At 37.1% G+C, this 24,107-nt stretch overlaps 1 long non-coding RNA gene and 1 pseudogene across 1 annotated transcript; one reads left to right on the forward strand and one right to left on the reverse strand.

Annotated features, from left to right (window-relative positions):
* Window positions 1-9,030: 9,030 nt before the first annotated feature.
* Window positions 9,031-10,142, forward strand: LOC132638688 (chlorophyll a-b binding protein 50, chloroplastic-like; annotated as a pseudogene).
* A 7,835-nt stretch (window positions 10,143-17,977) lies between these two features.
* On the reverse strand, window positions 17,978-21,118 carry LOC132638689 (uncharacterized). Its single transcript, XR_009581852.1, has 3 exons — window positions 20,694-21,118; window positions 19,699-19,749; window positions 17,978-18,224 (listed from the first exon to the last, which is right to left on the reverse strand). It is a non-coding gene; the product is annotated as an uncharacterized LOC132638689 (long non-coding RNA).
* Window positions 21,119-24,107: the final 2,989 nt, after the last annotated feature.

Consider the following 24,107-nt stretch of genomic DNA (forward strand, 5'->3'; position numbering starts at 1 on the left):
TCTCAATCTGCTTGGTTGGCCCAGTCTTTTACCCTAACACAGTCAATAATATCTGAAGTAATAGATGACGGCATAAGGCCCAAATCAATCGATGCATACATATCATAAAAGGATACTGACAATATACCTGGAACAATATCAGGGAAGGGCTCAAGATCTTGTCGCTCCGTTAATGCATGGATATGACGTCGGGATCTACTCAGACTAGGCGTCCCTCTTTGGTCTCTACCAGCACCTACTAACACATGTGGCCCTGGCCTTGGGAGGCGTACCGATGACGAAGAGCCAACTACCACTCTCGTAGTCCGAACCTTATCTTTACCACATAGCGATGGGCAGTCGCGCTTTACGTGGCCTGGCCGAGCACAGGCATAACAAACATCTGAGCCAAAACGACAGGGTCCCCTATGTAACCTGCGACACTGGGTACATCGTGGTACTGAGAATCTCGTCTGACTAGAACCACTCTGAATTCTGGAATTGGAAATTCTGAGGCTCTGGGATGACCCAGAAAAAGTAGATCCATCAAACCTGGGTCTCGAAAACTGCGGAGGAGCACCACTTGTCGAATGAACTGAGTGCCTAGAGAATTGTTGCCTCGAATCACCCCTAAACTCATGATCAAACCCTGAAGAATTACCTTCCTTTCTCCAACCCCTGTTACCGTGGCCCATATCTTGCCGCTGGGCTTGAGTGGCAACCAATTGAGTCAGTAAAAGAATAGTCTGTCTCATCTCTTGGCCCGAGGCATCTGGGGGAGGAACAGGGGATGCAGGAGCTAAAGTTGAGGCTCCCCTTTGATCCTCGAAAGTGGGTGAAGTATTGGAAAAACGAGGTGGGGCCTTATTCTGGGGTTCGCCCTCCTTCAAATATATAGACGGCTCTCGATCGAGCCCTTCTTCAACCACCATCTTGCCCCTCTGGGCTGCTGTAGCTTTTCCCTTCATCAGCTTCGCTGAAATTATAACGCACCGTTAGGGAGGGGATAATCTTATAATACAGCTCTATCGCACGATTTATTATGATGAAAGATGGTCATTTTTCCTAAATGCCCTGTAGCCTCATGTTTATTAATGTGGCGCGCAACACACCATAAACAAGACTCTACTAGACACGGCTCGTAGACACTTCCTAAGACCGAACTGCTCTGATACCACTTTTGTCACGACCCGACTAGGGGCCGCGACGGGTACCCGGGGCTAACTACCGAGCACCAATCGTTCTATGTCTCATCATACTCATTTAATGCTCTTTTATCACTTTTATAGTCAAATCGTAGGAAAATTATATTCCATATAAAACATAAATACTTATATATATGCCTTTTGGCCATTAAAATAACATTTATACTAAATAGCATCTCGTGAGACCATCTAACCCACACTGCGCATCTACGAGCCTCTACTGGAGTGCTAGACATATGGACTGGACAAGACCCCGTCATGCCCAAAATACATATACATATATATATATACACACAAAAGTATAACCCGATTAGCACCTCCGGAATAATGGAGTGCTCCTGAAAATCTGCTGATAGATCCTATAGGTCTGCGTCGTCTCCCTGTCTACCTGTGGGCATGAACACAGCGTCCAAAGAAAACGGACGTCAGTACGAATATTGTACTGAGTATGTAAGGCATAACAATGAAAATACGTCAATGAGATAAAGGAAGCATCAATAAGGAGCAACTGTATATGACTGTCACTTATAAAAGGAATAGCACATGCTGACTTACTTCATATCCATCATCATATCATATATTGCTGCGAAACGTGCAGCCCGGTCCATACATCATTATATATATAAATATATTGCCGCGGAACGAACGGCCCGATCCATAGATCATCATATATAAATATATTGCCGTGGAACGTACGGCCCGATCCATATATCATCATATATAAATATATTGCCGTGGAACGTACGGCCCGATCCATCACCCATATATCCCGCGTCCGGGCACCCCGCGTCCGGGCACCCCGCGTCCGGGATGGAATCATGATATGCCAGCTGTACAGGTGGCTATGCGTCTATAGCGCCTCACCTTTGCCCACTTCCCCTGAAAACATTATCATATCATATACATATACATACATAATATACGTAGCATGCATGAGGGCTCAAGGAAAGTTATGTTCCTGCTGGAGTGACGTAGGGTCGAACACCTCCGATTATATTATGGATTAATCATGATCGTCATGTCTCGCCTTGAAGGGACAATCATCATAAGGCGAGAATATCAACGAAAGCTAATATAAAGAGAACAGAGGGTAGGGTCATAATTTCGTAAGAAGTCATTCTATATACTTTTGGAAATCTTAAAGGAAATATAGTAGTCATCCATGAATAAAATTGAGAAGTCAAGAAATAACTCAATATTCTTACATCGTCATTGAAATCATAACTTGGAACCTTTAAACATGAAATCGTCTCATCGTAGTCATCATAGGAAAATATTCTCATCTTTGGCATCATTGTAATCATGATAAAAAAATATGTCCATTATTGCCCTCATAAGAGCTTACAAACTCGTAAACCTTCGTTTTGGAACGATGTAGGCATTTGGAAAATATTTACGGGTTATCAAGGAAGGAATCATGCTTTGGAATCATAAACTTCTAACTTTTGAAATTAAGGAAGTCATGGAAGCATTTATGAATTCACAACTTAGGAATCATGCCTTTGAAAGAAGGGGACAAGCCTTAACATACCTTTGTCGTTTAAGCAATCTAGCGTTCGCTTATTCTTCTTCACTGTCACGCCTCTACATTCAAAAGAGGATTCATACTAACATTAATCAACCAACCATAAGAACGCACTACTAATTCTAGAGAAAATTGGGCAGCACTTCCTTTGTTTGTACCACTTTTCCCGTATTTTATATCAACTCCCAACATCTACAATACAACTCACAACATCGAAATCAACAATCATCATCTATGTGCATTTAGCAAAATCCACCATTTCTCTCCAATTTCATCACATTTATGGTTATAGGTTCGATATCGTATTTTCCCACGTATCACATTTATCTCAGGGTTTACAAGTCATTTATAACCTATTCATACTCACAACACCCTATAATCCATGATTCAATTCCACTACTAACCAAACATGACACTATTCACTCTTGAATGACCCATTTGTTATGCTTCCCTACAAGTCGAGTACCTTAACCTTCCAATATCTTAAACAACATGTAATAGTCATGAAACTTACCTTGGATGATGGTTGGACAAGCCTTGAGTGGAGTTTTCCCTTCTAGCACCAAAACCCTACTTTCCCTCTTTGGATTTCCTTGAGGAAGATGAACCTTACTTGGGTTTCATACACTTTGATTCATGGATTTGATGTTGTTAATCTTGGTTTCCCTTGATTTTTCTTGTGGATGAAAGTTTGGAGAGGGTTCCAGAGGTTTTAGGACTAAAATGGTGGAAAAAAAATGAGTTAGAAACGAAATTGGGTCTATATATAATTGTCCAGAAGATTCTGGACTGGCACAACATGCGACACCATGTGCGAGTCGCATGTCGAACATGCGAGTCGCATGTTGTGTCGCAGGTCTTGCCAGTCGATCGGTTCTCACTGGCACAACATGCGACACCAAGTGCGAGTCGCATGTCGAACATGCGACACCAAGTGCGAGTTGCATGTCATGCCAGAACGTGATGAACTGTCTGTCGTAAAATAGCCATAACTTTTGATCCCGATATGATGTGAGGGCTCACGACCTATGGTTGGAAATATCTTTCAATTATCTACATCTTTCATACTGTGGTGTGTTTCCCAAATTCCGAATTAAAATGGAGTTTTGACCCCTACAAACCAGATCCTTCGAAGGTGTTTCCTTAACTCTCCCTTTTTGGATGGCTTATGCCCATATTTGGCTTATGGGTCCTTCTTGAAACTTACTTGGCACTTCATTACCAACATAAGGGGAATTATAATTCTTCTCCTAAATATCATTAAGACATCACTAGTTCGATACTCGAAATTGTCCTTCGCCAGTCGATCCACTGTGCGCGAACGAAAATTTTCCGTGGTGTAACAATTCACTTTTATTCAAAGGCATGACTCTTGTTTCATAATTTATTCCCTATACTTCCATGATCTTCTTGCATCCCTAAAGATGAAAGTGGAAAGAATTCAAGAATTTCTTACGAGATACGCTCCGTAACGATAAGGTTGACAATGATGGTTTCATAATTCAGATATTTTTATGCTTATGATTTCATTGATACCATTCTTCATTGTTGTCTCGCCTCATAATATTAGTTCCTTCAAGGTGAGACGTGGCGATGAGGATGATGTCATAATGTAATCGGAGGTTCACGACCTTACGTCACTCCGATAAGGCGCACTTTTGTTTGGGCTCTCATGCATGCTATGTATATTATATATGTATATGATATGTATATGTATATAGGGGGAATGGGGAAAAGGTGAGGCGCTATAGACGCATATCCACCTGATTAGTTGGTATCAAAGCCGATGGTAGGGCAAACCCAGTGGTGGGGAAAACCTAGTGGTGGGGCAAACCTCAGCAAAAACGCTGAGTCCCAAAGGGGGGGTGAGTGTAAGGCTTGCCTTAGGCAAATCCCACACTGGTTTAGGCAAATCCCACATTGGTTTAGGCAAATCCCACATCGGTTAATATCATCCCGGACGTAGGATATATGGGTGATGGATCGGGCTGCACGTTCCGCAACAATATATGATATGATGATATTTTCATGAGCATGCATGCATGATTTCGCCTTAAGAGGCAATCAGTCACCAGTTGTTTTCTTACTCTTGTTTTATCCTTCTGTTCCTTTGTTATTTTATGATGCATGCCTTACATATTCCGGAGGTGCAGTTCTAATATATTCTTTTGTGTATATACTTGGATATGGCGGGGTCCTGTCCCATCTTAATGACTTCAGTGTCTTAGCTAGAGACTCGTAGATACTCATGTGTGAGTAGTGGATGTTGGGTAACTCTCATTGCACATTTTGTATATTATTCTTTTGCCGCCGCGAGGGCCTATGTATGTATATATATATATATATATATATATATGTGTGTGTGTGTGTGTGTGTGTGTGTGTGTGTGTGTGTGTGTGTGTGTGTGTATGACTACACGCTTTATGGAGTTTATATGCACATAGTTCGAGACGATAGTAGTATGATGCGTGGTGCTCGGTAGTCAGCTCCGGGTACCCGTCATGGCCCATTAGGCGGGTCGTGACACTTAATTTTTGTCCCTACTTGATAATCAAGTCAACTTGGCTACAAATTTTATCACCCGTGTATAAAATGTTCGGAAAAGTCTCAAATATATCATTGAACTATCGGAAATGGCTCCTTTATGCCACTTGTCAATAGTTTAGCTCATTTATGCCATCGCCGTTACCAAAATCGCTCATCCATGCTATTTTTCATTACTGCTGGTTTTACAATACCAGATATGACACGTGACCTCCAATTAGAGGTCCACTTCGATGGCATAAACGAGCCAAACTATTGACGAGTAGCATAAATGAGTCATTTCCGATAGTTCGATGGCAAAGTTGAGCCTTTTTCGTATACAAAATATAGTTGTTTGTATGCCTATAGTATGATCATATTCATCCTGAAGTTATTGATCATGAAAAATTGGAGGCCGCGTGTCATATCTGGTATTGTAAAATCGGTGTTAATGAAAAATGGCATGGATAAGCCATTTTGGTAACGGCGATGACATAAATGAGTCATTTCATTTAGTTCGATAGCAAATTTGTGCCTTTTTCCGTAAAATGTTTGAACCAATTTTATCAGCTAACGGAAAATACGGCTATGTTAAATTACTACTTCTATATAAGAAAGCCACAATTTAGAGCCCATGTCGTCGTGTGCCTGCCGACCATGGTGGCATTTCAGGTATTGGGTGTTTTGTTTGCTATGACACTATTTTACCTTAATGCTGTATTACATGTACTCCTTATTTCGACAAAAAACCCAAAAACGTTTGTTTTAAATTCGTTCATATCCTCTGACGCATAGCATGACTTCTCTAACGTCTAATTTCTGGCTATTTGTATTCAGTGGTTTTTTGCTATTTTACTAATAGAGCTACTGGTAATCATGTTTTAATGGAAATTAATAAAATTGTTCTATATTGTGCTTCACTCTTTAACTTTTCAAAACATGGGATGGTTAAAAAATAATTACTACTACTTATAAAAGGGCATGGTTTAAACCGGATAGTATCATTTCAATGTGAAACCAAACTTTCCATGAAGATGACTTGTGCAGATGACCAGAGACGGATCTAGGATTTGAAGGTATCGGGTGTCATAATTTTCTTCAATGTACATCTTGTTAGGAACGTGTTGGGTCGGGTCCATCTCTTTTTAGTTTATTCGGGTTAGCTTAATAGGCCTTTTTTTATTTGCAAATATGAAAATTACATCTTAAAAATCAAGAAACGAACATAATTAACATCTTAAACAAGGAATCACACCCATTAACAACAAGGTAAAATCAACATTTTCACCAAGGGACTTGCATCTTTTATGTATATTAAAAAATGAACTTGCACAAGTAAAATAACATCTTCAATAAGAGAATTACACCAATCAAAATAAGAAAAATACTAGAAAAACTCTTCAATAGGTACTTACACCCCATAAGTAAATGTAGAATTGGATAACTACAAGTTCTCAAAAATAAATCATAAATTTCATATTTTTTCTAAGCAATGCTTGTGAAATTTCCATCACAATTTAAGTAGTAAAGTGATTTAAATTAAATTTAACAATTATAGAATAGCATAATTTTTTATAATACACTCCCTTTGTCCATTTTTATTTGTCTACTATACTAAAAATATATATTCACTTTTACCTGTAAGTTGTATAGTTTGAAAAATCAAGACATAATTTACCATTTTATAGCTATTTTACCCTTACTACTAAGTACTCCAATTCACTTCTCATTTTATTTATTGCTTATTAAGAGTGTCCCAAGTCAAATATATACAAGTTAACATGGACGGAGGGAGTAATAAACAAAAGAAATTATAAAAAATAAAAATGAATTGAATTTTGATCTCAATCCAAAATTTCCATTGAGACCCAAGTTTTTCAATTTAAATACTCACAGATTTGAGATTAAGGAAATTGCTTAATTTAAGGGATTTGAAGTTTCTATTTGTGTGTTCTCGCTAGAGATCATAGATAAATAATAGAATAGAGGAAAGAAAATATAAATAGTAAAAAGATAAATAGAAAATTGGCAAAGCCGAAAAGGGAATTACTGGTACAAAGGAATCAAAACGCACAAGAAAAACGGGAGTCAGAAATGTTCAAGATAGATTCAAACTTGTGTTTACCAACCATGATACCTTTGTCTAATTTGCGACTGGGGGTGGCAGGATCAAATATTTAATCTAATTTAAGCAAATTGCAACATAGATATATAAAAAATTTATCAATCTAGGGGGTGCCATGCCACCCCCACCCCAAAGGGTGGATCCGCCCCTGCAGATGACTAATCACTTTACAAATCGCTTTAATTTAAAAATATTCCTAAAAGTTATTATTAACTTTTAGTGTTTACTAAAACATTGTTAAATATTTCGAAATGTTAAAAGATACTCCCTCGTCCCAATTTATATGAAGTGTTTACCCATCAATTGGTACAGTTGAATTTGTACACGTGCTCAAAGACACGTGGATCAAATTAAAGTGATCAAAGCAGCAATGTAATATGCAGTTGAATCAAGATAAACAAAATAAGACTGAAAGTAAAGAATTAAGATAGCTGTAATATGCAGTTGAAATCAGGATAAACAAAATAAGACTGCAAGTAAAGAATTAAGATAGCTAATAAGACTGAAAGTAAAGAATTAAGATAGCCTGAGCCTTGGAGAGGCTTTGAGCTAGGGTCTCCAGGAAAGCTTGTTGATTATAATATCGATAATCTGAATTTAGACAAGAAACCATAAAACAACACAAGTGTCAAGTGTGTATTGTATATCTCTCTTGGAGCCCTTTAAAGTGAAATGGTAGGCCCTATTTATACTTGGACTCCGAGGTAAACATTCCATGAATTATGCCCTCATTAATATTACAAAATAATGCCGCAATAAGGATGGACAATAAAGATGACAATAATCCCTATTAATATCTTGAGGGACATACAAAGTCTTCTTGTAACGGCCGACCGTTGGCCTCTTCAATAGGTGTTTTATCAAATTCATGATCCCTCGAGGACACAAGTCTTAATGAGCCTCCGGAGCCATTTGATCTCCCTCGGAGGCACTTGAGTGCTGACTTGGATCTGACTCGCCCTATTGACAAGTGGCGCCATGTAATTCGTCCAGTTGTGTTCTACGAATCTTCCCCAATACATGAAAGTTGACCAATTTGGGGAGTCAAATAACTTTTTCTTAGACTCAATTTTAAATTCTTCGAGTATTTTATAATAAAATTTATATATTTGAAAACTACATAAAAAGTATTATAAGTCTGCATAATTGATAATTCACAATACATGAAAAGAGTTGGAGAAAATCGTAGTCAAAGAGAGGATTATTTGACTCCACAAATTAATTGGTCAACCTTCATATAAATTGGGACAGAGGGAGTATATAATTTGCTATTCCCCTCGCGAAACCAATTATATCACGAAAATTATATATATTGAACTTTTATATATAGTACATAAATTACTATTAGTGATTGAACAATATATGACAAAAGTTTATTTTCTGTTTTTTTTTTTCCTTCCTATCAAATACACCCAATCCAAGAAAATTTCTTTTCCTGCATTATATATATCTCTTACAATGGTCAGTAGGAAAGCCAAGAAATACCTAGGACCTACACTTTATTTTACTTTTTTGCTGCATGGCCATGAGTTATTCTTGTGATCTGGTCAAGTGGATATGGCGATAATCTACTTCACACGTGGCAAATTTGGATTGGTTGTAGGAGATGAAATCTGCATTGGGTTAGACTTTTTTAACCATAATGTGTCTAAAAACCTTGTCATGCTTAATGGTGCACAAATTTGCTAATAGATTATGCACTTGGAACGCAAGAAGTTACAAAATTGTCATCCTGCAATAAGAAAACTGATAATGATATTCCACGATAAGGACTTGGAGTCATATAAATACTCTTGGTACAAGCCCATGAAACTCAAGCCAGAAATTAAATATTCTTTGTTTGTAGTAGTTGCATTCAAGAGTTTTTCACCGTTCTACTATGGCAGCTACAATGGCTCTCTCTTCATCTTCATTTGCCGGAAAGGCAATAAAACTCTCACCATCTTCCTCTGAAATAACTGGAAATGGGAAAGTCACCGCGAGGAAGACTGTACTAAAGCTCACCGCGAGGAAGACTGTACTAAAGCTAAACCTATCTCCTCTGGCAGCCCATGGTATGATCCTGATCGTGTCAAGTACTTGGGTCCATTTTCTGGTGAGTCCCCAAGCTACTTCACTGGTAGTTTCCAGGTTACTATGGGCGGGATACTGCTGGACTTTCAGCTGATCCAGAAACATTCGCCAAGAATCGTGAGTTGGAGGTGATTCATTGCAGATGGGCTATGCTTGGAGCTCTTGGTTGCATCTTCCTCGAGCTCTTGGCCCGTAACGGTGTCAAGTTCGGTGAAGCTATATGGTTCAAGGCTGGATCCCAGATTTTCAGCAAGGGTGGACTTATTACTTGGTTAACCCAAGTTTGGTCCGTGCACAAAGCATTCTTGCCATTTGGACTTGCCAAGTTGTATTGATGGGAGCTGTTGAGGGTTATTGTGTTGTTGGTGGCCCTCTCGGCGAGGTTATCGACCCACTCTATCCCGGTGGTGGCTTTGACTTAGGCCTTGCTGACGATCCCGAGGCTTTCACTGGGCTCAAGATAAAAGAGGTCAAGACTGGTAGACTTGCTATGTTTTCGTTCAATCTATTGTCACCGGAAAAGGTCCACTAGAGAATCTTGCTGACCATCTTGCTGACCCAGTTAACAACAATGCGTGATCATATGCCACAATCTTTGTCCCCGGAAAGTGAAGTTCTTAAAAAACTAAGTTTCTCTTCTAGCATCATATCTTTTGATGACCTTGTAAAGCTATGGTAAATCAGTGAAGATTATATGTGAATTTTGTTTAAATGTGTAGTTCTCGGTTATATTTTATGTGCTCTCCAATCTCCATAACTTAAATATAATACTAAGTTAAAATGGGGTAAAGCAGAGTAAATCCGAAGATCTAAACTCTATAGATTCAACTTTTGAGCTTCTTATTATTGAGTCTATTGCATTGTTTAAACTAAATGATTTAGACCTACAAATTGTTTATATTTTAGTGAATTTTTATGCATAAATTTATTCTCCACGTCAAAATATTGAATTTAGATGAACCTAGCTGGTAATACAACACTGCATCCACCTCTGGAGAAGAGGGTGCAAGTTGGAATTTCACAGGTACTAAAAAAATGCTCTGTAATAGTAATAACAAGAAAGCGTTTTAATGTTCAAACAAGAAGCAAATAAATTGATATTGAAACTGAAAAGAGAACCCAATGGGCTTTCTTCCGAATCTATACAATATACTCCTATAAGTTATTTAGCTATTATTCTACTTATTACATACACCTATAATGGGGTCCTAAGCTGCTTCTTATAGTACTTTCATCTATAGTTGCAGAATGAAGAAGAAGTGGAGAAATATGTAGATTTTCTGACTTATTTTCAACTAGCAATAGTAAGAGTGGCTATTCGTGAGTTTTTATTATTGGGCTGATTACTAGATTTTGGTCTCTGGCGAAGGATTCACCCTGTTAATCTGAAAATCTTTTAGTACTTCTGAGAATGTGATATTATTGGCTCGCTACTAATAAAAATCTTTTTAAATGATAAATGTTTATTAGAGCTGATCAGTTATTCCAAGACGTGCTGGAAATAGAGGTGGAAAAGTTGTTGGGGGGAGCTGTAACTTTAGATATGAAACGTATCCTTTCTTTAATACTCTTCAGAAATTAGAGTATATTTTGCTAAATAAATAATCTCATAAATGGATGTAATTTAGTCTAAATAACTTACAAGTCCACTCTGTGTGTGTGTGTGTGTCTAGAGGGCTTGACCTAAAAATCCAATTATGGATGTAATTTAGTCTGAGTAACTTGCAAGTCCTGTTGTTGATGTTGCTGTTGTTGCTGTCATTGTTATTGTTGTCGTACTTATCGTTGTTATTGTCAAAGTTATTATTGTTATTTTTATTGTTATTGTTAGTATTCTGTTTTTAGCTTATATACGCTTTTGAATGACCCTTTTTTTTCGTCAGTCCTTTTTTTGTAATTGGACTCTCCATAACGAAGGCACCATTGAAACTATTAGGTACATCTGAATCTAACTAAAGGAATTTATATATTGAAGAAATTAATAGTGGTGCCATATATGTGTGCATTATGAAATGGTGGTTAATATATACATATATAAGCCATCACCATTTAGGTTGTGAGCCTAAGGTGTGGGGGGTTTGGCTTGACCCCTATCATGTTATATTAATAAGATGATCTTACAATGACTAGAGGGAGACATGGAAAACCTTGCCTCTAGTCTACAAAAGATAGATTGATTATGGAATCCATTGGAAGGAATTAGCCTATACAATGTTCCTTCCTAGATACTAATAAGTGAATTTAGGTAACAAAAAAATTTACATTTTTCAAACCTCCTCCTAAAAGTAGGAAGTTGCCACTTATCAAGTTGAATCAGGCCCTTTGCTTCTCTAGGGAGATCCTAATAAGAAAGATATAAGGCCCCGTCACCACTTGTTGTAGCCTTTTTTGCCAAAAAATCAGCAATCTGGTTTGCTTCTCTGAAACGGTGAGTGAAAATGACATTAGCTCCTCTTAATGTCAACAAGGGGTTCGAACCCAGAATCCTCAAGTATCCAAGCGAAGGGCAAAACTTAAAGACCACAAATATGGGAGGCAAAATTTAAAGACCACCCCAAAAGAAGGGCAATTCTGCGATTTGCCCGACAAACTTTTGTCCAAAATTAGGCCTTAAGGCAAACCTCTGCCTTAAGGCCTAATTAACTTTTGCTCGAATAAGCCTAATTTTGGGCAAATGTTAGGCCTTAAGGCAGAAGGTTTTGTGAAAGCCTTGCCTTGCGAAATTCATTTTTTTTTTAACTGAGCGGGGGTTCAAACTCAGAACCTCAAGGTATTTCCGAACACTTTTTTAAGCGAATGGAAAAAATTAAAGACTAGCAATTTGAGGGGCAAAAATTAAAGACCAACGCCTTTGAAGGGAAATCCACGCAAAAAAAAAAAAAGAATAAATATCAGTATTTTAATCAGTTTGGTTCAATTTTTCTTTTGAACTAATCTTTCTAATGACTTCGATTACCCTTAGTAGGTGCATTAAGTAGTACCTTCACACTCACTAACCTAAATATCTATATACCACCAAAGAATGTGCTACAGCTGATAGAGCTGCTCCTCCTTTCATCATAGATTTCGGGTTAGACACCTGGTTATGGAAAAACTCTTGGTAGGGAGCGCTTTCCCCAAATGGGTCTATGCGGCATGAATCTGGATTTAGTCGAGCGTCAATGCGGATCCCAGACACCGGGCGAGAAAAAAAAAACTCTTCAATATCTATAATCTTTTTCCCTAAGTGCTCTTTCCAATATCATGAATTATTCGCAAAGTAACTCTTATTTTGATTACATCAAAAGTTATACTTGGATAAGGATTAGATCATTTGCCTTTTAGGATATAATATAATGGATCAGATGACCAATAAATGTACACAGAGACTCAGTGCGATGGCGGTTGTATATTTGCAAGCGTATAAGGTTGAACTTCTGGCGACGTAAAAATTTAAGCTTTCCGAGAATTTATGTCAAATTAAATTAATGTACAATGATTAAGTAATTTAAAGTAATAAATATATGTATTAATTAATCATAATTAAGTGATATTAGTATATGTGCAAATACATATTATGCATCTGTTGGTTTGATTCAACTATTCGATAGAGAAAAATCTTTACCATAGTACGTGGGATTAGCCATTTTTAAGTCCCATAATTGAAAATAAGTCATTGTCATGGACTTTCAAAATTCACAATTTAGACTAGCCCATTTCAATAACTGTGAAAACACTGATTGACAGTAGGCTATTTGAAAGTTGTAACCGTTTTCATCATGTCTCAGGTTCGAGCCCTAAATTTGAAATTATCTTTGTTCGGAAGCACTTTACACCGCACCCTCCCCTGTCACACCCAATGTGAGACTTTCGACGTCTGATTAATTCGGGCCTAATATAAATATCCTACATAGTGTGAGAATAAAAAAAAATCATAGTCCGCATTGATAAACTCTCTTAGACATTTATCGCTTCTAGAACAGATTTTTGGTGCTTAATTATTCTAACATTCTCTACCAAAGTTCTCAGATTCGTCTACCAAAGTTCGATAATGTCAAAAAGAAAAAATTATCGATGTGTAAGTTCAATTGGTTCTCTAATCGTCATTAGAGTTGAACTTAGTGATTGTAACTTTGAGGTGCAGGGTTACCTAAAACCTTCTCATGTTCACATGCCTAACCAAAAATATTAAATAGAGAAAAAAAAATCGGTTTTGCTGAATCAAATTATTATAGTAATAAACGCTGCTAAAGCGTTATCATAAAATTTCTGGACTATTATTCCAATTGCTCTTTGTGCTCACGATACTTTATGATAACAAGGATTTAATTAGGTGTTCCTATCAGTGCAAGGATTTGCTCGGACAAAGGGACAAGTTCACAAATATCTGTCCTATTTAAAGAATAACCGAATTTATAAAATAATTAAAAGTTTGACCACCTCGATATTAACTTTTGACTCGCACGAGGCTGATTTGATAACTGCTTGAGTTTGAAGCTTCAGATATACGGGTTTGGAGTTGGAACTGTAAGTGTGTGAAATTGGCATATGGTGCGTGTAGTTCGAACTTCAGACATTTGAATTTGAAGTTAGGCTTGACAGTCCTTGACTTCGAACTGGTATACTTAAAGTTTAAAAATTCCAACCTAAAAAATCTAAAATTAGGTATGGCAAAACCTATATATCTTCGGATCCAAATGTTTGAAGTTGGATTTAAAAGTGCGTCTAACTGAATATATTATAAGAGCATTCTACCCCTACTTTGATTAATTTAATAAAATGATGTTACACATCAATAGTAGTAAATTAATAAAATAAGTAATTAATAGCCCAGGGTAATTAATAATTCAGGATGATGACTAAATCATAGAAATGGTAGTTAGTCAGTCTACTTCAACTTGTCACAGTGAGCCAAGAGAAGAAAAAATTGAAACTAATAACTCTAATCAAAGAAGGGAAATCATGGATTAGTCCATTGAACCAGTACCAAGTTATCGGATTCTTTAAAAAAGATAATGATCACATGATAAGAACGAGGAGTAAGACAAAAGCATAACATTTTTTGGATTCTTTTCGGGAAATCCTTGCCTTGCGTTTTTTTTTTTTTTTTACTGAGCGAAAAATCGAACACAAAATCTCGAGATATTTTCTATCACTTTTTTAAACGAAGGACAGAATTAAAGACCAACAATTTGAGGGGAAAAAATAATTAAAGATCAGCGCCTTTGAAGGGAAATAACTTAGCCCATGCTGAGAAGATCAGTTTGCTCTCTCGGCCAATTGGAAACTGCAAACACAAAACACCACTTAGGAAACAAAAGGCTAAGCTTTTGATAAATTATTTTTAATTATAGAAATGTATCATTCTTTTTTTGACAGACTAAAAAAGAAAGTGTATCACATAAATTGAGACAGAGTGTCACACCCCAGACTGGAGGGGCACGATCGGCACCCCGGCCTTACCTGCCGAGCACCACCTACTCAAATAACATCTATATTATAGTCATTTTAGAACTTGAAGAGAAATAAAGCAGTCATCTAAGTAGGGAAATAGCCTGCGCCGCAAAAGATTCCCAACACATCACTAGTGTGTGTGTGTTTATATATATAATGCATGATAGACTCATGAAGTAACACACTGAACCCTTCGGAGTGACGTAAGGTCGGTAACCTCCGAATGAGTTTTGTGAGTTACTCGTCAACACAAGATGTCATAAGAAGCAGAAGATATCAATCGACATAATATAACATGGGAAAACGGGAACAAGAGCTCAAGCATAGCTATCTATATGTTTCATTGGAATGAAAGACTTGCATCATTTTAATAACTAAGAGTAGAGTCATTTTGGACGGACATTCGTTTTTGTTACATTACCGGATTCGTTTAAAAAAAGAAAGAAAGAGGGAAAACCTGTTATAGCCCGTATTTTGTACGTTCGGATATTTCGAGATAGTCGTGGTAAGTTAAGGGCAAGACCATTTTCAATTTTTTTTTTTAATGTACAAGTTGTTATGAATATTATTAGTATGGAAATATTGAAAAAGGCTAAGGGTAAAAAGGAAAATTCGCAAAATGGTTCATGGTAATATTGTGGAAAGGCTAGGGGCAAAATGGGAATTTCACAACAATTTAAGAAAGATCTTGAATGGACCATTTTGGCCATGTGGCCGTCCAATGTAGGGTGGGATTGGCCCACATGGATGAATTAGGAGAGCATATATATATATGACATATTAGTCATATTCTACACAAAAACTCTAGAACCTTGGAAAAGAAAAAAAAGAAGAAGAAGAAAGAAGAGCAAGGGGTATTCGACCATACCCCCAAAAATTCATCTCTTGAGAAGTTGATAAAAAAAAATTATTTCTTCTAGTGTTCCAAGAAAGTTGAAGGTCCTTAACAACATGGAGTGGTTGTTGGAACAAGCAAAGCACTCATTTGTGCAAAACACCAACCTTAGCCGAGAATTGATAAGTCAAGTGGAAGAGGTAAGGTTCAATCTTCTTTTACATATGTTATGGATAATTGGTGCATGTTGTAGTGTGTGGAAATGAATGAAATTCATGAAATTATGGTGTGGAAGTTGTAACCGTGCATATGTTGTGTTGTGTGGGAGTGGAGAACTAACTTTATTTAGTATTTTTGGATTGTTGTGTTGTGGATTCTATGATGTTAAATGAAGATTTAATGGTTTGAAATGAAGTGGAAATCGTTTGTGGATTATTGAAGAAGTTAATGTGATATTAGTGTGATTTCTTATATTTGTAAGAATAAATTTGTTAATGTATGGGTTGTTGATATACTTCATGAATTTGGAAATGAGACATGTGTTTGGAAGATTGTAAGTTGGGTTGTTGTAATTGAATTTGAAAGAAGGAAGTGTGTTGTTATGGTTCTTGTTGCATTTGGAAGGTTTCGGGTGGAGTAGTATGTTAATTGGATTGTTTGAATATTGTGTGAATTGTTTAAAGTGTTCTTGAGTCATGTTAGAATGATTTCGGATAAATACTTGAATGTGGGATCATTGGTGTTAGCTTGAATATATGTGATTGAGTTGAATAAATATGGAATGCCGTCGGATCGTGTAGAAAGAATTGCCAGTGTTAGAATGCATTTGAAATAATTGTTGAAGTTGGAGATGGATTGTTGATATTGTTGTTGATAATTTGGCCGAGTTGAATTCTCGGATTGTTGTTGATAAATTGGCCGAGTTAGATGTCACACCCCAATCCCGATAGGGCGTGACGGGCACCCGACCCTTACTTAGAGCCGAGCGAACCCGCTGGATCTCATTGTACTCATAATCCTTAAGTCATGAACTAAAATGCATAGGGAAAACTTTTAACAAAAACATTCTTTTTATCTTTCTCGAATCAAATAAAATTTATAATCATATAAATCTGTAAAGTGATGCATAATGAATACATCGGCTTATATAGCCGCATACAAGACTGGCAGGCTAAATACGTGACTCTGTCTGCAAAGTCTCTAACATAAATAATTATACCATGACATGGATAGTCTGACTCGGCAACACTCCGGAAAGAAATGGAGCTCGCCAATCCCGCTGGAACATCTTCTAGCAATGTCTTTTACTCATCTGTATGCACCTGCGTGGCATGAAACGCAACGCCCACAAGAAGGGGCGTCAGTACGAATAATGTACTGAGTATGTAAGACATGAGTAACAACAAAATATAGATATGAAAAGTAACAAGGAATAAGAGATATAACCTGTACATCTGAATGCCTCGTAAGGCGGATGTCATGCATGCTTAGCCTTTTAAAAAAAACATTTTCATACATATACATAGTAACATGCCCGGCCATTAAGGCGCGGTGTCATATATATAATATCATGCCCGGCCATTAAGGCTCGGTGTTATCATCATTAGCCTGCGTCCAGGCCTCCCGCGTCCGGGGCAATATCATAACATGCCCACTGCAGTGGTGTGCACATCTACGTGCCTGCCCGGCCGACTATAGCGCGGCGCGGTGTGAGAAAATACATATATATAAGAGCCCAATCAAAAGCCACAACTGTATCGGAGTGACGTAAGGTCGGTAGCCTCCGATTATTTTATGGAATACTCATCGTCGCTTTGTCTCACCTTGAAGGAACAATTATTTTAAGGTGAGGCAATAGATGAAGAATAGAATTAAGAGAAAACATAGAATAGGATCGTAAATCTCATAAAGCATCAAGTCATGTATTTTTGGGATCTTAAAAGAAATTAGTCATCCTCCATGAATGAATTGAGAAATCAGTAAATAACTCAACATTCTTATATCGTCGTTGGAATCATAAACTTAGAACCTTTAAGCATGGATTCATTCTCATCATAGTCATCATAATAATATTCTCAATTTTGACATCATCGTTGTCATTGTAAAACATATCCCTCGTTGTTGTCATAAGAGCTTACTGTCACGACCCGACTAGGGGCCGTGACGAGTACCCGATACTTGTACCGAGCACCCCTTATCTATCGTATTACCTGTACCTCTTAGCAAGCCGTGTAAACCGAGCCATTCTTTTTTCCTTGAACATAAACTAATAAACTCTGTTATTACCTTGTACAACAATATTAACATGCCAAAACACTATACATATATCTGTACCTGACTGACTGTACGTATCTGTCTACGAGCCTCTAGACATAGTACACTTATACATAGAAAGGGCCGGGGTGCTACCAAGCCCGAATGTATATGCATAAAATAGTACCGCTGGAGTGAGGCTCCGGAACAACTGGAGCGCTGTCAAGTGCGGCTGGTAGAGCTTCTAAGGATCACGTCCACCTGTCTGCTGACCTGCGCGGCATGAAACGCAGCGTCCACAAGAAGGGACGTCAGTACGAATAGTGTACCGAGTATGTAAGGCATGGAAGACAATGCAAGCAATAACATAGAGTGCGATTAATAATATCATGGAGTCACAGGACATATAACGAGGCAAGAAAGTAACCTGTACATAGGAAGGCCCCTTTTTGGGCGGCTATCATGCATGGCTTGTCTTTCCCTTTTAAAAATGTTTCCCCTCCATGAACGTAGAAAATAGAACTTATATTATGTCGTATCTTGTCGTATCGTGTCCTATCGTGCCCTATCGTATCCTATCGTGGCATATCAGGTCGTATCCTATCGTGGCATATCAGGTCGTATCCTATCATGTCTAATCATGGCATATTATATCGTGTAATGTCATGTCTTACTACAGCATGTCGTATCGTGTTATATCATGTCAATGTCATAGTATAGTGTGTCATAGTGTATCATGCCATAGCGTAACTTGTCATATCATAGCATAGCTTATCATATCATAGCATAGCTTGTCGTAGCGTATCATATCATGGCATAGCGTATCATAGCGTATCATATCATAGCTTAGCTTTCCGTTGAAAATCTTTTCTTGTTCATATATATATAAAAATAGAACATGTCATATTGCCGAGGCGTCGGCAGCCGATCCATTTAGCCATAAATACACATCCCGCGTCCGGGACGATATCATGTCATGTAATGCCAACTGATCAGGTGGATATGCGTGTATAACGCTCTGCCCTAATTCCCATCTTCCCCGTATACATATACATACATCATGTACATATATCAGCGTCTATAGCGCTCTGAATCTTTTATCATATACATATACTGGTATCATGTACGTATATCAGCGACTATAGCGCTCTGGATCTTTTATCATATACATATACGTGTATCATATACATATATCAGTGTCTATAGCGCTCTGGATCTTTCATCGTATACATATACGTATATCATGTACATATTTTATAAACATATATATATCTTATATACATATACATGTCTTATATACTTTTACATATCTTATATACATATACATATTTTATATACATATACATATTTCCATTAGAATGGTACAGTACTTATCGTTTGATAATCGGAACGAGGATCAAAAGTTTCCTTTGGATTCTACTCCCAAAATAAGTCAAACGGAGCAATAGGGAAAATCCGGGAACAATGGGCCCACCTCGGGTCAAATGAGGCGGCGTACCAAATTTACGTACATTATATTTCATGACGTCACTTGTGAGGGTTTTAAGGTAGTCGGGTCATATTTATGCCAGTTCTAGATGTTTAGGAAGTTTCTCCAATATTTTACACAATTTCTAATTCAATTCTACTGAATGAAAAAGGGGAAACTTTAAGTGCGGATTCCGGGAAATAGAGTTGTCCCCGAGGCTCGTACCCAACTTATTACGTTTAAGACATGCCATAGAAGGAAGGGTGAAGCCTTACATACCTTTTCCGCTTCATACACGTCTCCAAAATCAAGTTTCAAGTTCGCCAAAATCTACAATTTGGTCACAATTACCAAATGTTAATTGTAAGGCTTTAAGATTTCAATCTTAACCAATACTTGTCTACAAAAATTTGGGCAGCATCTCCCCTATAAATACACCATCCCCAAAATTCAACTTAGCCAATTTTTTATCAACAACAATCCGGGAATTCAACCCGGTCAAACTATCAACACAATGACAACAACCATGACTACAAAACACAATATAACACAACTAGTCTTCTTTCCAACATAATGCAATAGCTTTCATTCCAACTTCACATTTCCAAACCAATCTCAATGTTTTTACATTCATTACTAATCAAGATCATTACAATATAATTCGGAAGCATTTCATATCGTTTCTACCAAATATTCACAAGATATACAAAATATACAAACTTTCCACCAAAACCATAATCCATCCAAAACTTCTAATCTTCAATCTACATATTCATAACATATTTCCATCTTCCAATTTCATCAACCATAATCATAATTTGCACCTTAATAATTTCATTTTCATAATTACATAAATCTACCATAAAATCACAAAACTTCTCATAACCACTTAACAACCAATCTTTCATGCCAATATGGACTATTATCCTTCCAAATTCACCAACTAACATAATAATTCACATTTAAAACTCCACTTCTATAATTACATAAAAACTTCATTAAAATCACATAATTTCCTATAACTATTTCCAATAATTTTCCATGCCAACTTGAACCATTTTCTTCCATTTTCAATATAAATTTCACCATAACCACAACTAGAATACAACATAAAATTCAACTCATACTATTTATACAACAATATACATATATGTCCACTTACATATATGCACACCCACTTTGTAAACTTCCATATTTCCATAAATTCTACTCATTTCTACATACTACAACATAAACCAACCTTCATAACATAATAAAAAGGGATTAATTCTTACCTTTTTCTACAATCTTTTTCACTTGACCAAGTTGTCAACTTGAAGAAACAAGTGCTCTTTCTTCCAAAATAATTACACCAAGTTGTAAAGGACCCTTTAATTAGTAGGAATACCACAAGAAAATAATTTTTGGAGAAAGATTTCAAAGGGCAAAAATTTGCAAGCTATGGCCGTATGGCCTTTAAGCTTTTGTTCTTCTTTTTGTTGTTTTTCTCTTTCTCAAATTTTCTTGAAGTTTCTAAGACTAATGATCCCTTCTAGTCTTATTTATCACATGAAAAATTAATTAAGTGACATGGGTTGGGCCAGGTATGGCCGGCCACCCTCACTTTTGGGCCTAAATTCGTTTTTTATTTTTTTGGGCCAACTCGGTTGATCCCGAGTTGGGCCTAGCCCACTGACCTTTCGACCTTAAAACGTCCATATCTCCTTGTACCGACGTTACCTGAGAACCCACGACCTATGGTTGGAAAGCTAATTCAATTATCTACAACTTCTATTTCTTGGTATTTTTCCAAATTCCAAACTTATAATACCGTGTTTGCCCCTAGAAGTCAGATCACCCGAAAACGTTTTCTTAAAAATATTCGTTTGGAGGACTTCCACTTTGATTTGGCCCAAGGGTCCTTCTTGAGTTGTGTTTAACTTCACATATGTGATTCATATGACTTTTCAGATGTCCCAAAAAAAAATCTCGATGTGTGGACCCCACCTCAGCTTACAAATAATCCGACGTAAAAAAATACGGGATATAACACTTACGAAGTCATAAACATCGGGTTTTAGGAAATACGAACATTTTGGAAAATATTCGTGAATCATTAGGAACAGGGTTATGCCACGGAATCATGAACATCTAGATTTTGGAAATTGGGATACTATGAAAATATTTATGGAATTATAATCATAGAAATCATGCCTTGAAAGAAAGGGACGAGCCTAAACATACCTGGAAGATAATTCCTCGACTTCCAATTTACTTCCTGTCTTGCAATTCACTTAAGATCTTTCGTAGCCTCGTAATCTACATATATAACCATTCATACCATTGTTAGAATCATCATCATACGCTCGACTCGAAACTTTAATTAAAATCCTTTTAGGTTCTGTGGAAATTCGGGCAGCATCTCCTCTGTTTATATGCCTAGCCCGAAATCATTATATCAACAACCAATCAAAAATAACAATACCAGCATCAATACAATCATTTCCATACCAATATACTTCCTAAAACATCCCACACGATGTTTCCTAAATTTCTTAACTAACCCACTTGTAATACGACTATTCAATAATCTTTACTTTCGTAAGGAAGTTGAAATTAATACTAAGAACATCAATAACAACATCCCCAACATCCTACAAGATAAATATAGGTATTTCCATCCAAATTTCTCTTCAACCCTCAATCCATGGATCAAAAACATCAACACAACAACTAAAACTTTTATTTCTTGCAAATATTCCTTAATCCATGTTGATAAAGAAAGAAATTTAATGATTCATACCTTGTATTTATCAAAGTAAAAAAATCTTCAATTTTTCACTTGCTCCAAAGCTCCTCCAACTCCAAAATGAAATCATATTTGTGACTATGCGTTGCCCGGACTTCGATTAGTGCTTCAAATTTCACTCAAAATCCTCACTTTTATGTGGGATTTAAGGGCCCTTTTCTTGCTGATTTTTCTGGAATGTTTTGGAACATTTTGGATGAATAAAATGGGGTTTTAACCCTTTTATAGTGGGTGGGCCGACGTACTGTAGCTACAGTACTGTAACAGTACTGTAGCAGTGCTGTTTTTGCGCGACAGTTCAGTTTGTAACGTCTATAATTCTCTACTCCGACGTCCTATCAATGAGAGGTTTGTTGCATTACAAACTAGACTCGACGAACTTCATTTTAGGATTTTGAAACACCTTAAAACTCCAACTATACATGGAGATATACCCCTCCAAAGTTGACTAAAAATCCTTCCAGCATTTCTCCAATTTTCGTCGAACTTATTTTCTTCAATTTGCTCGATCTCAAAATATTCCGAAACTCTCCATACATGATATTTATCACTTATCATACTAATAATGGCCATGTTATCGTATTTCAAAACACTCTTTCCCGATTACGACTTACGAGATCGTAATTCGTCTTTTTATTTCGTTGTTACATACTTCTCATGGCCTGTATCTTCCAAAACATCATGGGACATCTCCGATACTTAGTTTCTATGGTGATGTACATGTAATGCTCATGCTCTGAAAGTGCGGGGTGTAACATTAGATTCTCGGGGATGGTGTATTTATAGGGGAAATGCTGCCGAAATTTCGGTAGAATATAAATGAATTCATTTGAAAGACTAAGACGAGTATATGTCGATGAATCTAATGATTATGTCAATTCTCTTAATGTAGATTAGTGAATTTGGACAAATAAGCGTAGCTAGTTGGTCGTCGGACAGGTATGTAAGGCTTACCTTTCTTTCTTTTGGCATGTCCTAGAGCCAAATAAGGTATGATATGCATCTTGGGGTAACTCTATTCTTACGATCCGAGCATGTCTACGATTCCTATTCACTTCTTGATGTTAGCATTCTTAATGTAGTCGTAATATGGTCCTTGCGTCTTTTGTATGATTGGGAAGTAAATGTTGCATAAGAATCTCTGTTCCTAAAGGATTCTATGTCGAATAAAGTTCGTAACTTTCGTAAACGGGCTCGGATCGGTTTGATATATGACTATGATCCCCATGGTTCTTGATATGCCTATGATGTTTGATATGTTTCCGAATGGCACTCGAAAGATAATTGATATGACTAAAGTTTTGAATTTCAAATGGTAGTACGTTCGATTATTCCAGTGAGTCTTTGATATATTTTGATACGTACGTATGGTTCCAAAGGTTCTATTTGATTTGATCCATAGCGGTATCCGAAAGGTACTTGATATGATTGTTGCTCTGATTTTCCAAAAATGGCTTCTGAAACGTTCGTAGAAGGTTCTGTACTTCGAACGCTCATAACTTTCTTATACTAAGTCGGATTGACCCGAAACTTGTTTCTGAGCCTTCAGGTGTCGGTAAGTATACTTATCTATCGGGTCTTGATATGTGTGCATATGGTTTCTCACGACTCTGCTCGTGCATGTCTTAATATGTCTTTCACTGAGTCCCGGGCCAGGACATGTTTTCGTGAGTATTCCACTGCATTGTTCACCGAGTCCTCTCTCACTTGCGGGCCGGGACACGTTATATGTATATGATGATATGATGATGGCGGCCAGGATGGCATATGAATGATTTTATTCACCGAGACCCGCAAAAGAGGGTCGGGACACGTTATATGTATCTACCGAGTCCCTCAATAGAGGGTCCGGGACACGTTATATGTATACATGATATATGATGTTGACATGCATGATTCT

The sequence above is a fragment of the Lycium barbarum genome, chromosome 4, assembly GCF_019175385.1.
Source record: "Lycium barbarum isolate Lr01 chromosome 4, ASM1917538v2, whole genome shotgun sequence".
NCBI lineage: Eukaryota > Viridiplantae > Streptophyta > Magnoliopsida > Solanales > Solanaceae > Lycium > Lycium barbarum.